We start from the raw sequence: 12,101 nt of genomic DNA on the forward strand, positions 1-12,101 counted from the left end.
CTGTATTTTTATTATCATGAGGAATTTAAGACATATACAAAAGCAGGGAGAAGAGTTTCATGAACCCCCATGTATCCATCATCCAGCTTCAACAATTTTCAACACACCAGCTTGTCCCATTATTTCTTCTGTATTCCAACCGACCACCTTCCTTTAGATTGTTTTGAATCAAATGTAAAACATACATAATATCATGTCTTTCATAAACACTTCAGTATGTATCTCTAAAAGATAATTCTCCATTTGAAGAGCTTCATATTTACAGGCAAGTTGCAAACACTTACATATCCCACACCTAGATTTACCGATTAAGGTTCTGTTATATTCTCTTTCTGTATAAGTATGTGTGTGTGTATTTCATTAAACTATTTGAAAGAAACTTGCAGATATCTTGATCCCTCACCTCTAAATACTTCAGTTTATATCATCTAAGATCAAAAATATTTTCTTACAGAGTCATAAAACAATTTATAAATAAATCCAGTTTGGGAAATTTAACCTTGATTATAAGACTGGAATAGAGTCCATACTGAAATTCTAATTATGACCCATATAGCAAATTTTACTCCAATCAAGAATCTAGTCTAGGATTACATATTGCATTTAGTTGTCATGTCTCCTTAGTCTCCTTAAATGTGGAAAAGTTCCTTAACCTTTCACTGTCTTTTATGGCCATGCCGTGTGGCTTGTGAGATCTTAGTTCCTCAACCAGGGATTGAACCCAGGCCCTCAGCAGAGAAAGCACCAAGTCCTAACCACTGGACTACCAGGGAATTCCCAAGCCTTGATATTTTTGAAGAGTATGGGTTTTTGAAGAGTAAGAGTTTTTGTAGAATGTCCTCAGTTTGTGATTATTCCTCATGGTTAGTTTGTGGCTTGACAGGAACACGACATAACTGACATCACGTGATGTCAGCAGGCCACCATTATTGGGGATGCCAACTTTCACCCCTCAGTTAAGATGGGGTCCACCATATTTATCCACTGTAAAAATACCTTTCCCCTCTTTGAAATTAATAAGCAACAAGCAATTAATAAGCTGTGAAACGGCATTCACAACTTTTTACTCAACAACTTTTACCCAATGATTTTGAGCATACATTGATGATTCTTGCCAGAATAAATGCTACAATAGTTGCAACATGGTAATTTAAAAAATAATTCTTTCTCGTTCATTAGTCAGCCTTCTGTAAAGAATAGCTTTCCCTTTTCCTTCCTCATCTCTATTATTATTATTATTTTTTTTTTTGCGGTAGGTGGGCCTCTCACTGTTGTGGCCTCTCCCCTTGCAGAGCACAGGCTCCGGATGCGCAGGCTCAGCAGCCATGGCTCACGGGCCTAGCCGCTCTGCGGCATGTGGGATCTTCCCAGACCGGGGCACGAACCCGTGTCCCCTGCATCGGCAGGCGGACTCTCAACCACTGCGCCACCAGGGAAGCCCCTCTATTATTTTTTTTACTTACACATTTGTTTATATTTAGTAAGAACTCATGGATTCTTTTATTTTCCAATGTATTCTCATGTATTGCTGTCATTTTCATTTTGATACTTCCACCTAATATGACTAAGTTAGTTCCTTAATGCATTTCTATTTGGATGGCTTTTGGGGCCAGAGATTCTCTATGAGTTTAATACATTTTATGAGCCCTCTCTTACCTTCTAATAAAAATCTTGACTCACTATCAAATTCAAACATCATAAGTGCTCGGAAGACCTTTGGGTTCTTGCCTTGCTTACCCCTCCAGGCTCTCGTGCCCTCCACTCACCTTACCACATTGGTTTTATGCTCTGTCATGTTCAAATACTTCCTTCTCTGACCAGAACTGGCCTCTCCCTCCCTGCTGGAAGGTGTGTTGGCAGCCCCTCCACTCTGGTGTCTTTGGCCTTGGCTCGGTCATCTCTTTCTTTGATTCCTTCCCAAGCTGGCTTCAGACTCTCCCATGTGCTTGCTACCTGGGCAATCTGCACACACTCCATAGTAAACCTTACTCCTCTTTATCCCCTACTACCTGTTCACCTGTCTTTTGGTTGGTACTGCTCTATGCCATCTCCCCAGCACTTAGCACCGCCCCTAAGGCGGAGTAGGGACTTGGTGAGTGCTACGAGTACCCAGAAGGGAAACCGATTGTCTGAAAGGAAAAGATATAAGTGGCTGACACTTGAGCTGTAACTGGAAAAATAAGCCAGATTTTGCCAGAAGTGGAAGCAGAGGACGACCCTTCTGGCAGAAGGAAGAGCACAGATGAAGGACACTAGAGAACCAAAGTGTTCAGAAACGAAGACACTCCACACACAACTTCATGCGCAGCAAACATTTGGGAACAAACGCTTCTCTCTTTGTTTTGTTCTCTAACAGGAATTATCACACTGTGGTGACTGCCAGTTGACTGGCCTTTCAGTAAACGGTAGGGTCATAGAGTGTAAAGCCTGTGTGTCCTTCACATCCACACCCAGAGACTACCCCAAGGCCTTCAAAAATGCATGTTAAGAGAATGTGATTGGAAGGTTAGGTTGTCTAACCCTGGGGCAAGAAAGGAGATGTGAGGGGCCAGTGAGCCAGTTTGTGAAGGGCCTGCTAGTCCCTGAAAAACAACTTGGACTTCAACAAGTCTTGACTCAGAGGGGGATGGTGAGGAGGCTTTTAAAGGAATGTAAGCTGGCATGGTGAAAGGTGGGGAGGCAGAGACCAGCTGTGATGCTACTGAGACAAACTGTGAGAGAAGTAATAGCAGGCAAATCCATCGTAAGCAGGAGAAGGAAAGTTTTTAGATAGAATAGGTAGGACTTGTAACTGCTTGAGATGAGAAGTGGTTTTTAAAAACTGATCTTATTTTTCTAAGTAGAAATGCCATAAAAATTCATTTTGTTATAATCTCACATCCCAAGGTGAAAATGGGTGCTTCTTTTGAAGCACAAGTTAAAAAAAAAAAAATCACACAGGGATAAAAAGCCAGTTTTGATTGTTTAGGAAGGATCACCCAACTCAAATAGAAAGTGAGAGATGTCATTTCAATATAAACTATTCTCATATCATTTAGTCCCTTTTGTAATATGGGAACTTATCTGTATATCAAAAAGTCTGTCAGAATGTAGACACAAGCAAAAAAGATGGAAATCTAACCTAATAACTTTGGAGAATTCCTGACCTTTCAGAGGTGGACCGCATCACTTGGTCCGGCCTAGGGATGACTTCCTGGGCCTCAGTCTAAAACGTTCCAAGCGGAGGTACCTGAGAAGGGCTCTGCAATATATCCAACAGGTTCTCCTGGAAAGTGAACTCTAAACCCGACTTTTTTTTCCCAGAAATATGTACTTGCTTTGAATATTACAGGAAATCTCAGTCTTACGTGATTATCTTTAAAGACATTGCTATGAATAGCATTATTGAACTTGCAAGTTTTTTAGAGCGAGGATGTGACAACGTATGCCAAAGCAGAAGGCGCCCAGCACCGATGTGATCTTCCCAGTCAATACACGCAAGTCCAGAGCGCATTCTGTCGGCGTTCGGACCCGCAGAAGGAACAGGTAAGAAGCACCGGTGCACGGATAAGGCTGGACAGAGTGACCCAGAGAAGCCTTTCCAGGTCACATGTATGTCTACATAATCAACAGCCAAGCGGAGCAGGCACACAGGAAATCAGGCAGCAAACTTAAAGCCGGTGAACATACTTTACTTTTGTTTTTCCTCCCCATAGAATGGGTCGGGTGGGTGGCACATGCTCGGGTTTGGGAAGACATCCCGAGTCTTCAGCATTTCCCCTGAAACCGCGGAGAATGGAGCTGGCCGACGAGCGGCCCAGGGCACCCGCTCCACGGACAGGCGACGCCGCCTTCTCCCTTTTCCCGGGCACGCTCAGGGGGCTCTCCTGACTCAACCACCCGGATGGCCAGACGGCCCCGGGGCTGGGTCCGGTCCCCGGGTGAGGGGAAGGAGGGGTCGGGGTCTTGGGCCGAGGGGGACGGGGGTCGCGATCCCGGGGTGACAGGGGCGGGGCCCGGGATGAAGCGGGTGACGGGAGTCTCGGTCCCCGGCTGAAGAGGGTAGAGGTCGCGGTCCCAGCCGACGGCACCTCCTCCTCAGGTCGCGGCGGGGGCGGTGCGGAGAGCGTGCGCGGGGTGGGGCTGCGTGCGCGCCCCCACCAATCACAGGCGTCGCCGGGGGTGGCACGAGCACCGAGAGGCCAGGAGGAGGGGGCGGGCCCGGCTCTGCTCGAGACCAATCAGGGCGCCGTGTCGCCATGACGTAAGGGCGCCGAGCACCATTCGGCGGACCAGGCGGTGAGTACGCGGGCGCGCGAGCGCGGGAGCGCGCGGGGCGGAACTTCCGGCGGGGCCCGGAAGCGGGAGCTGTGTGTTCTCATGCGAACGGGAAGGACCGTTGGGGTGCTGGAGTCGCGAGGTTGAGATATTTTTCGGCCCGAAAGGGGAAAGAGTTGCCGCCGCCCCGCCGCCAGTCCGCGCCGCGCCGACCCCCGCCGCTCGTCTGGGCCGGCCGCGCCCCTGCTTCCGCCCCTCCCTCACGGCCCGTCCGCGTGTGGCGCGGTTGCCGGGCACCGGGGCTGCGGCGGTCGGCGGCCGGGCGGCGGCGGTGCTGACAGGTGAGCGCGGCGGCGGGCGGGCTGCTCTGCTCCGCTCCCGCCGCGTCGCGCCCGGCCTCCGCCTCGGACCCGCGCCGCGCCCGCCTGTCATGGGCCGCCATCTTCCCGGAGGACGCGGCCGGGCAGGGCCCAGCGAGTGTAGCCGGGCCGGGGCGCGGGCAGAGGGGTCTGGGTGCGGGCCGGGGCGGCGGGCAGGGCTGGGGCCGGCCAGGGCCGGGCCGAGGTCTCGGGGGCCGGGGCAGGTGTAGGGTACGGGCAGCACCGCCGTCCGGCCTGCACTGCGGCGGCCTCGCCCTGCCCTCCGCCCGGGCCCGGGACCGCGGCCGGTCGGGCGGGGAGGGCCCGGGTCACTCGGACCAGGAAGTGGGATCCTGTTGCTCCGGGTGTGCTTGGGACGCTCCCGCTCTCCTCAGAGAGGTTTGAGCAGAGGCAGGTTCTGGAAGAATTAGGAAAAAATTCTAAAGACGCCCTGTGTTCGAGAAAGGGGCAGGTCAGGAATCTCTTACCACCTGCTTCTCAGTCGTGTCCAATCAAAACGTAAAACTTAAGACTTGTTCAGACTTCACTGTAATTTTGTATTGCAACTTTCCGTGCAGGTCATCTTGTCTTCTCCCTCATTTCTACATAAAACGGTCTTTAATTTAGGCTGAGGTGAAACTTGAGAAGATTATCTGTAGGGTAGCTATCCTGTGCGTTTGAGACCCTCTCTTTGGCTGCACAGTAACTTGCCCTAAATGTTAAGTGTAAGTTTGAAGTTTTGGGTAACTGAAGGAACGGGAAGAGTTCCCTGGACTGTTCAGGGAAATGAGGTTGTGTGAGGGTTTTTAGAAAAAGATAATATCAACTTGAATGTTGTAAGCATACAAGTAATTTTCTTGTTTTTAAAGTTTTTCTCATGACACTTAGCTGGTCTCTTGTGTTAATTATCTAAAATGCTTTTGAAATAGGTTCTGAGTTGTAGTTTGCAAAGACTACAGTGGGGAAGAGTGACGTTCATTTCTTTGGAGGTCAGATAATATTGTGCAGTGTGCAGTTTGCATACTTCCCCACCTGCCTGGCTCCCTCTAATTTACAGTCAGGGTAATTTACAGAAGTTGAAATGGTTGTGGCTTGTCAACTGTTCTCTGTATTTAATATTCTGAAGGGCAGTTTTATAATCAGGCTCTACGAAATCGCTACAGTTTGCTTGAGTTGCTAAGGTGGAATACTTTATGAAAGGCATCAGGTTAGCAAGTTTATTATTCAACCATAAGTTTGATTAGTGTACTTCGCTTTGAAACTTGTGTTTAGTTAGAAATAAATTTCATCCTTTATTTTGAAAAGTTGATGTGTGTTGCCTTTGTAAGGTGAAAAAGTGGGTGTGTGAAGAGAGAGAGAGATGGCTTCTTATTGATTAGAAATTACCCTCTGGGGCTTCACTTTCTTCATCTCTAAAAGGAGGATTATAATAACATCAGCCTCATAAGACTGTTTGTAACATGTTGATGTTGGCTGTTTTTGCTCTTTTTTTTTTATTACTCAGATTCTTATTCAGAATTTTGAAAATGGTGTTTACCTTATTACTGTTTTCAATATTCTTTTAGTGACTGTCAGTTTTGATTTATTAACAGAATTTTGTTTTTCTTTATCACATGTATCTGGGCAGAGAAAGCAGGTCTGAGGACAGAATGTATAGTTGGAGAAAGGATTTATACTATATTTGAGTAGGAACCAGAGAGAAAATGGATGATAATATGAGAACAGAAGTTTCTTGGCATTTATTTTAACGTGTTTTGTTCAAGAGTAGCCAAAATTAAATGGCAGCATGTTCAGGGAAGATTTTGATTTTATTTAAGGTTCCTAGGAATTGCACTTTAAAAAAAGTTGAGATTTGGAGAATTTATTGATATTAATACGGTTTTCACAGATAAGCACATGTTTAGACAAATACGTATTTAAAATCTGTGGAAACAAATATTTTACTTGTTTTTAATGAAGCAGTCTTCATATATCATAAAACAGTTCCAAAATACTTAAGTGCAACGTGGGAACATCATGTTTTTAATGTTAATAACAATAAACAGTGCTTTAAAGTAGCCCCACTACTTAACATAGATTTGCAACAATATTACAAGTTTTTGAAATGATAGAGCTGTGGTTGATGTTACCTACCAACCAAGTGGCTGACAAACTCCTTTCCTTGTTAATTTCAGTGTCCTGCTGCTGGAATTCATACTTTCTGTAGTGATAACTAGGATTATAACCTAGGTCTTCTAATTTTAGTAACTTGTGTTTTCTTTATGATTGTCCCTTGAGATTGCAAAAAGCTCTGTAGCTATATTACTTTAAATTCCATTTGTTTTCCTCATAATGTTTAAGGCACAAGTTTCAAATAGGCTTTCATAACACATGCTGTACTCTTGCAGAGTTCTCTCATATTTAAGGATTTTTTTTTCCCGATTGGTAAATGCAAGAAAATCATGTATATTTTTGTAATTCTTCCTGTAAGACCATTGACTCAACCTTTTTCTAATGGAGAGAAGAAAACAAGCACTGAAGTTGTGTTTATGGAAAGTACATTGTTAAAAGAAACAGACACTGCTACAGGGTTTGGTCGCTTCTGCTCCTTTGTAAAACTTTATTCCTGTAAAGAGTTCTCCTTTTTCTGTAAGAGCTAATTTTAGAGTACCTAGTAAAGGAGGCACTGCCTTCTGAGAGGGTTAAACTCACCAGACCTGATTTTAATTTAGTTCAGTTTGAACTTTTTGCTCCTAATTGTTGCACTTGTTAGTATCTTTGGAGCTACTCTACTTCTGGAGTTATCTTGATTAGAAAATGAATTTCTTTATTAGAATGTGGAATTGTAAGGTAGATAACCATTAGGTTCTCTTACTGAAAGGAGGAGGATATTTCCAACATGGAAATGTTTTTTCCCTAATGTTCTAGCGCTTTATTTTTCCCACATGTAAATGTCTTCCTTATGATCAGGCAAAATGATTTAAGTCAGCTTATGTTTCCTTCCTTCTCACCTCCCCCACCCCCAAACCTTTTGTCCCTTCAGTGCTTTATAAACTTTTTCATCATTTTTTTGGAGAAGCTGTCATGGTTCCTGTGTAATCATGAAGGGTTGCAGGTGAGTGATGCCACCCCTTTTGTGCCTTCTCTCATGGTCTGGTTTCCTCTTTAGTGTCAGCCCTACTTCCCTACTATAGTGAGACCTGGGCCACAGAGTGCATTCTGTAACATGGTGGACATTTCCTACTTAACTTAAATTTGATAATCCTTGAGGTGAGACTTAGTCTTCACTGAAAATGTTCTTTGTGAAATCTGATATGCAAAAGTTTTGGCTTGAAAACTGGGTGATATTTATTTGTGTGATAAAAATAAAATGCTCTTTTATTTACACCATTTTTGTCACACTGTAGTGAGAGGTTGCTTTAAAGGCATATCCTGATTGTTAGGCCCTTTGTAAAAACTCCTCAGTGGCTGTCCCCTGCCTAACTAAGAAGTGCCCAGGGGCCTTGCCACTTCTGCCTTCTCCTTGCTGGCTGGGCCACCTTTGGTTGGCCTGCGCTGGCCACAGTCCTCTCCCCAAAACCATGGTGTTGTCTTTGCTCTGTTTCCTTTGCCTGGAATTGAAGGTCTTTTCTTCTTTTTTTTTTTTTTTTGACTTAGCTCCTTAACCCATCCTTAAAAAGGTATTTCAGGAATCCTTGCCTTAATTTTTAATGTCATGCTGAGTGCTTCTCTTGTTTCCATAGCACCCCAAGGCATTGCACTAATTAATTAATGTAAGCTCCTTGTGGGCAAGATCCTTTTATGTCCCTAACCTCTTTGCCCAGCCCAGGGCCAAGTGTTGCACTACAGATGTTGAGGAAACTTTGTTTCACTAGAGGGATAAGGCACCTCCCACCTCAGTTTTAGAGGAATTATTTGCATGCTTTCATAAACAAACATGAAAATTTTTACTTGAATGCAGTAGGGCTTCCCTGGTGGCACAGTGGTTGAGAGTCTCCCTGCCGATGCAGGGGGCACAGGTTCGTGCCCCGGTCTGGGAGGATCCCACATGCTGTGGAGCGGCTAGGCCAGTAAGCCATGGCCGCTGAGCCTGTGCGTCCAGAGCCTGTGCTCCGCAACGGGAGAGGCCACAGCAGTGAGAGGCCCGCGTACCGCAAAAAAAAAAAAAAAAAAAAAAAAAGAATGCAATAGAAAATGCATAAAAATTCTACTTACAAAATGTTAACTGACTTGATAGCTACATCTATCACGTACACTATTTTAGGTGGAGTGATTTAACTACATGACCTCTAGATGATATTCTTTCTCAGTCTTTAAAAAATGTGCCCCTTTTGATAACAATATTTCTTAACCTTCTTTATTTTGCTTTGAAATGAAAACAAATTATATTAGCCAAAAACAAAGCAATTACAGTAGTGAAAATGTATTTTTAAACTTCAGTGGATTTTTCCATTTTTTATTCCCTTTTGAGAATCATTGCTCCATGACCTGGTGCAAAGCAGGGCCACTGAGAGGAAAGAGATGGGTTCATTCATTCCTTTTTTGAGCAGGTATTTTTGATCACCCACACATTAGCACTACAAAGATGAATGATACCAGAACTTTTCTCTAAGGCTTGTGGTCTAGAAGGAATTAAGACAGTGAATTGTTTTATTTAAAGTAAAGTAGACCAGCATTTTTGGACTCTTGAACCCTCTGTACGTGAAACTTCTTTAGGACTTTCCACTCCACGCTTCCTTGAGCAGTCCCGTTAGGACAGTCGAGTTTATTGTAGTGTGGAGTGTGGTGGACATCCCTCATCTCCCTTCCCTGCTTTATTTTTGTTTGTAGCACTTATTACTACATTATAACATGCCATGTAATTTCTGTATTTTACGTACCTTGTGTCTTCTTGTACTTGAATGTAAACCCTATGAAGTTGAGGGTTTCTGTCTCTTCTGTTCATTGCTATGAACCCAGACCTTAGAAAACAGTATGCACTAAATAATTGATGAGTAAATCCCAGGGTTGTAATGGTGAACAAAAGAGAAAATTGCCCTCCTCTCTGGAACTTTCTGTCCACTGAGGCAGGGAGACAATCAGATAATGTTGTGCTGGGAGGTTGTCATGTAGACCTTGAGGGATTGGGCAGGGGGAGGGAGCCTTCTAGGCAGAGGATAATGGTGCAAAAACTCTGAGCTAGGAACTCATTTGGAGAGGCTGGCAACAGGGAGGGGGTGGGCGAGGCAGCAACGGGGTCCTGCAGGGTCTGGAGCTCCTGGCATGGGTGAGAATTGTGCTCTCTATCCTAAGAACAGTGAGAAGCAGTCAGAGGGTTTGAAACAGGAGTATTGCAAGACCAGAATTGCCTTTTTAAGCAATCCTTCTGCTTTACAGAGACTTGTGTCGAAGGGGAGGAATGGATGCATACAGACTGGTTTTACTTGGCCCCAGGGTGGCAAGCTCTCTTGCTTACACTTGTGTTTGTCACAGTGGAACAGTTCAAGGCCTGGTCTAAATGAAGAATAGGTTGCTTAGGGGCTTCCCTGGTGGCGCAGTCGTTGAGAGTCCGCCTGCCGATGCAGGGGACGCGGGTTCGTGCCCCGGTCCGCGAAGATCCCACATGCCGCGGAGCGGCTGGGCCCGTGAGCCATGGTCGCTGAGCCTGTGCGTCCGGAGCCTGTGTTCCACAACTGGAGAGGCCACGACAGTGAGAGGCCCACGTACCGCAAAAAAAAAAAAAAAAAAGAATAGGTTGCTTAGAACCCCTTTCATTTGTATTATACATAATCATGCGTGTTTAAAAAATACTTTAAAAATAGGCCTCAGACCTGCTAGCATTTGTCACTTGTTTAAAGTATATTTGTTATTTCAGCTTGTATTAAGGCAGACTAATTAACAGATTCCTTTTTTAGAAACATCTCTGAAAAATGAGAACATTTTGTTTTCAGATTTCAAAAAGCTTTGTTTTATTGTCAAAGCTTGAAAATATAGGGATTAAAAACATAGTGACCAACTGGATACAGATTTACAAGTTGCCTCGATTATTATCTCTTTCTGAATATATTAAACATTCCCTTTTGAAATATTTTTTTCTGGAAATAATCAAGTCCTTTAAAACCTTCTTTAAATACTTTATACTTTCTGAACATTTTTATTTCTGTTTGTTGATTACATATGTCTCTGTATTTCATTGTTGAGATTTTACCATCTGTATAATTTCTGCCTTGCCATGTACAGTTGACCCTTGAACAACGGAGGGGTTGGGGAGCCATTCCTCTACGCAGTTGAAAATCAGAGTAGAACTTTCCAGTTGGCTCTCTGTATCTGTGGTCCCACACCCGTGGACTCAACCAACCTTGGGTCGTGTAGTACTGTAGTACATATTTATTGAAAAAAATCCTTGTATAAGTGGACCCATGCAGTTCAAACCTTTGTTGTTAAAGAGTCAGCTGTGTGTGTCAGTGTGTCATAAGCACATTGCATATAGTATGTACTGTAATCCATTGCTGCCTGACTTCTCACAACTCCCATGGTCAGGGAATAACAGCAGCCTTTAAAAGCAGACTTGAAGTCCCCATGGAGAGAGTTGCCTTTTAAAAATCTGGGTAATTAGAAGGCAAAAGCATTTGATCTTTGCTTGTACTTTTATGGTATGCTGGTTGTCATTTAGTGCAGAAACTCAGTGTGGAAACCTTTCTCTGGCATTATTGTAGGGTCCACGCTCCTTTTGGATTCATATCTGTATCTCCAGTGATGTTTGGTGTCAGACTAGAATGCTATTTCTAGTTTCCCTTCGTACAGACCATTTCCCTTGGAGTACAGACCATTGTACAAGTGAGTAACTATGAGTCAGCAGTGTTTGCTTCTTCACACCTTAAATATCTAGGCAGGGGAAGGGCAGTTGGTGAAGACAGAAGGATGCAGTGATTAAAACAGCTCGTACGTAGTACTTGCTGTCTGTGTGTGTGGCCCTTAGTTTTTCACAGCTCTTCCTATTTTTTTGTATACATTGACAAATTTTCCTTTATTCTGCTGAAATCATTATCTTTCCGGGCTCAGTGCAGGAGAGTTAATCCTAAACGTGAAAGGACCGGAAGTAGAAAATAGGATCACCAAATAAAATTGCAGAAGCATTCAGGCACACAGATAGAATTTGAAAGTCTCTGTGACCTGGCGAAACTTCCAGTTAAGAGTGGAATGTTTTCCTACAAAAGAGTGGCTTGGGATCCTAAAATGACCATAAATTTTAGTATTTTCAGTCATGGACACTCTTAGCATACTGTTCTTTGAAGTTTAGGATGTTGAGAGTGTGTTTGTTTGATTGTCATTGTGGAGGTTTTTAATCTGTTAACGTAGTTTTAAGTTTTTCGTGAAATCACGAGATTACAGCTCAAGATAAAAAACCATAGATCAGGTGTTTTCCCAAATTCACTGTACGGCCACAAGTCATATTACAGCGGTCCTCTCTTGTCTGTGGGGGATACATTCCCACAGTGGATGCCTGAAGCTGCGGATAGTGCCTTA

At 44.1% G+C, this 12,101-nt stretch overlaps 1 protein-coding gene across 2 annotated transcripts in view; it reads left to right on the forward strand.

The window, feature by feature from the left end:
* Positions 1 to 4,322: 4,322 nt before the first annotated feature.
* Positions 4,323 to 12,101, forward strand: part of LARP4B (La ribonucleoprotein 4B) — an 85,468-nt gene continuing 77,689 nt past the window's right edge. Inside the window, exon 1 of one of the 2 annotated variants that reach the window (XM_081227020.1) lies at positions 4,323 to 4,399. The gene's annotated coding sequence lies outside the window, so the exon portion shown is untranslated. Of the gene's footprint in view, positions 4,599 to 12,101 lie in introns of both variants that reach the window. The other variant, XM_081227019.1, reaches the window with a different exon arrangement.

Source organism: Mesoplodon bidens (assembly GCF_964165515.1).
Source record: "Mesoplodon bidens genome assembly, chromosome: 3".
Classification (NCBI taxonomy): Eukaryota; Metazoa; Chordata; class Mammalia; order Artiodactyla; family Ziphiidae; genus Mesoplodon; species Mesoplodon bidens.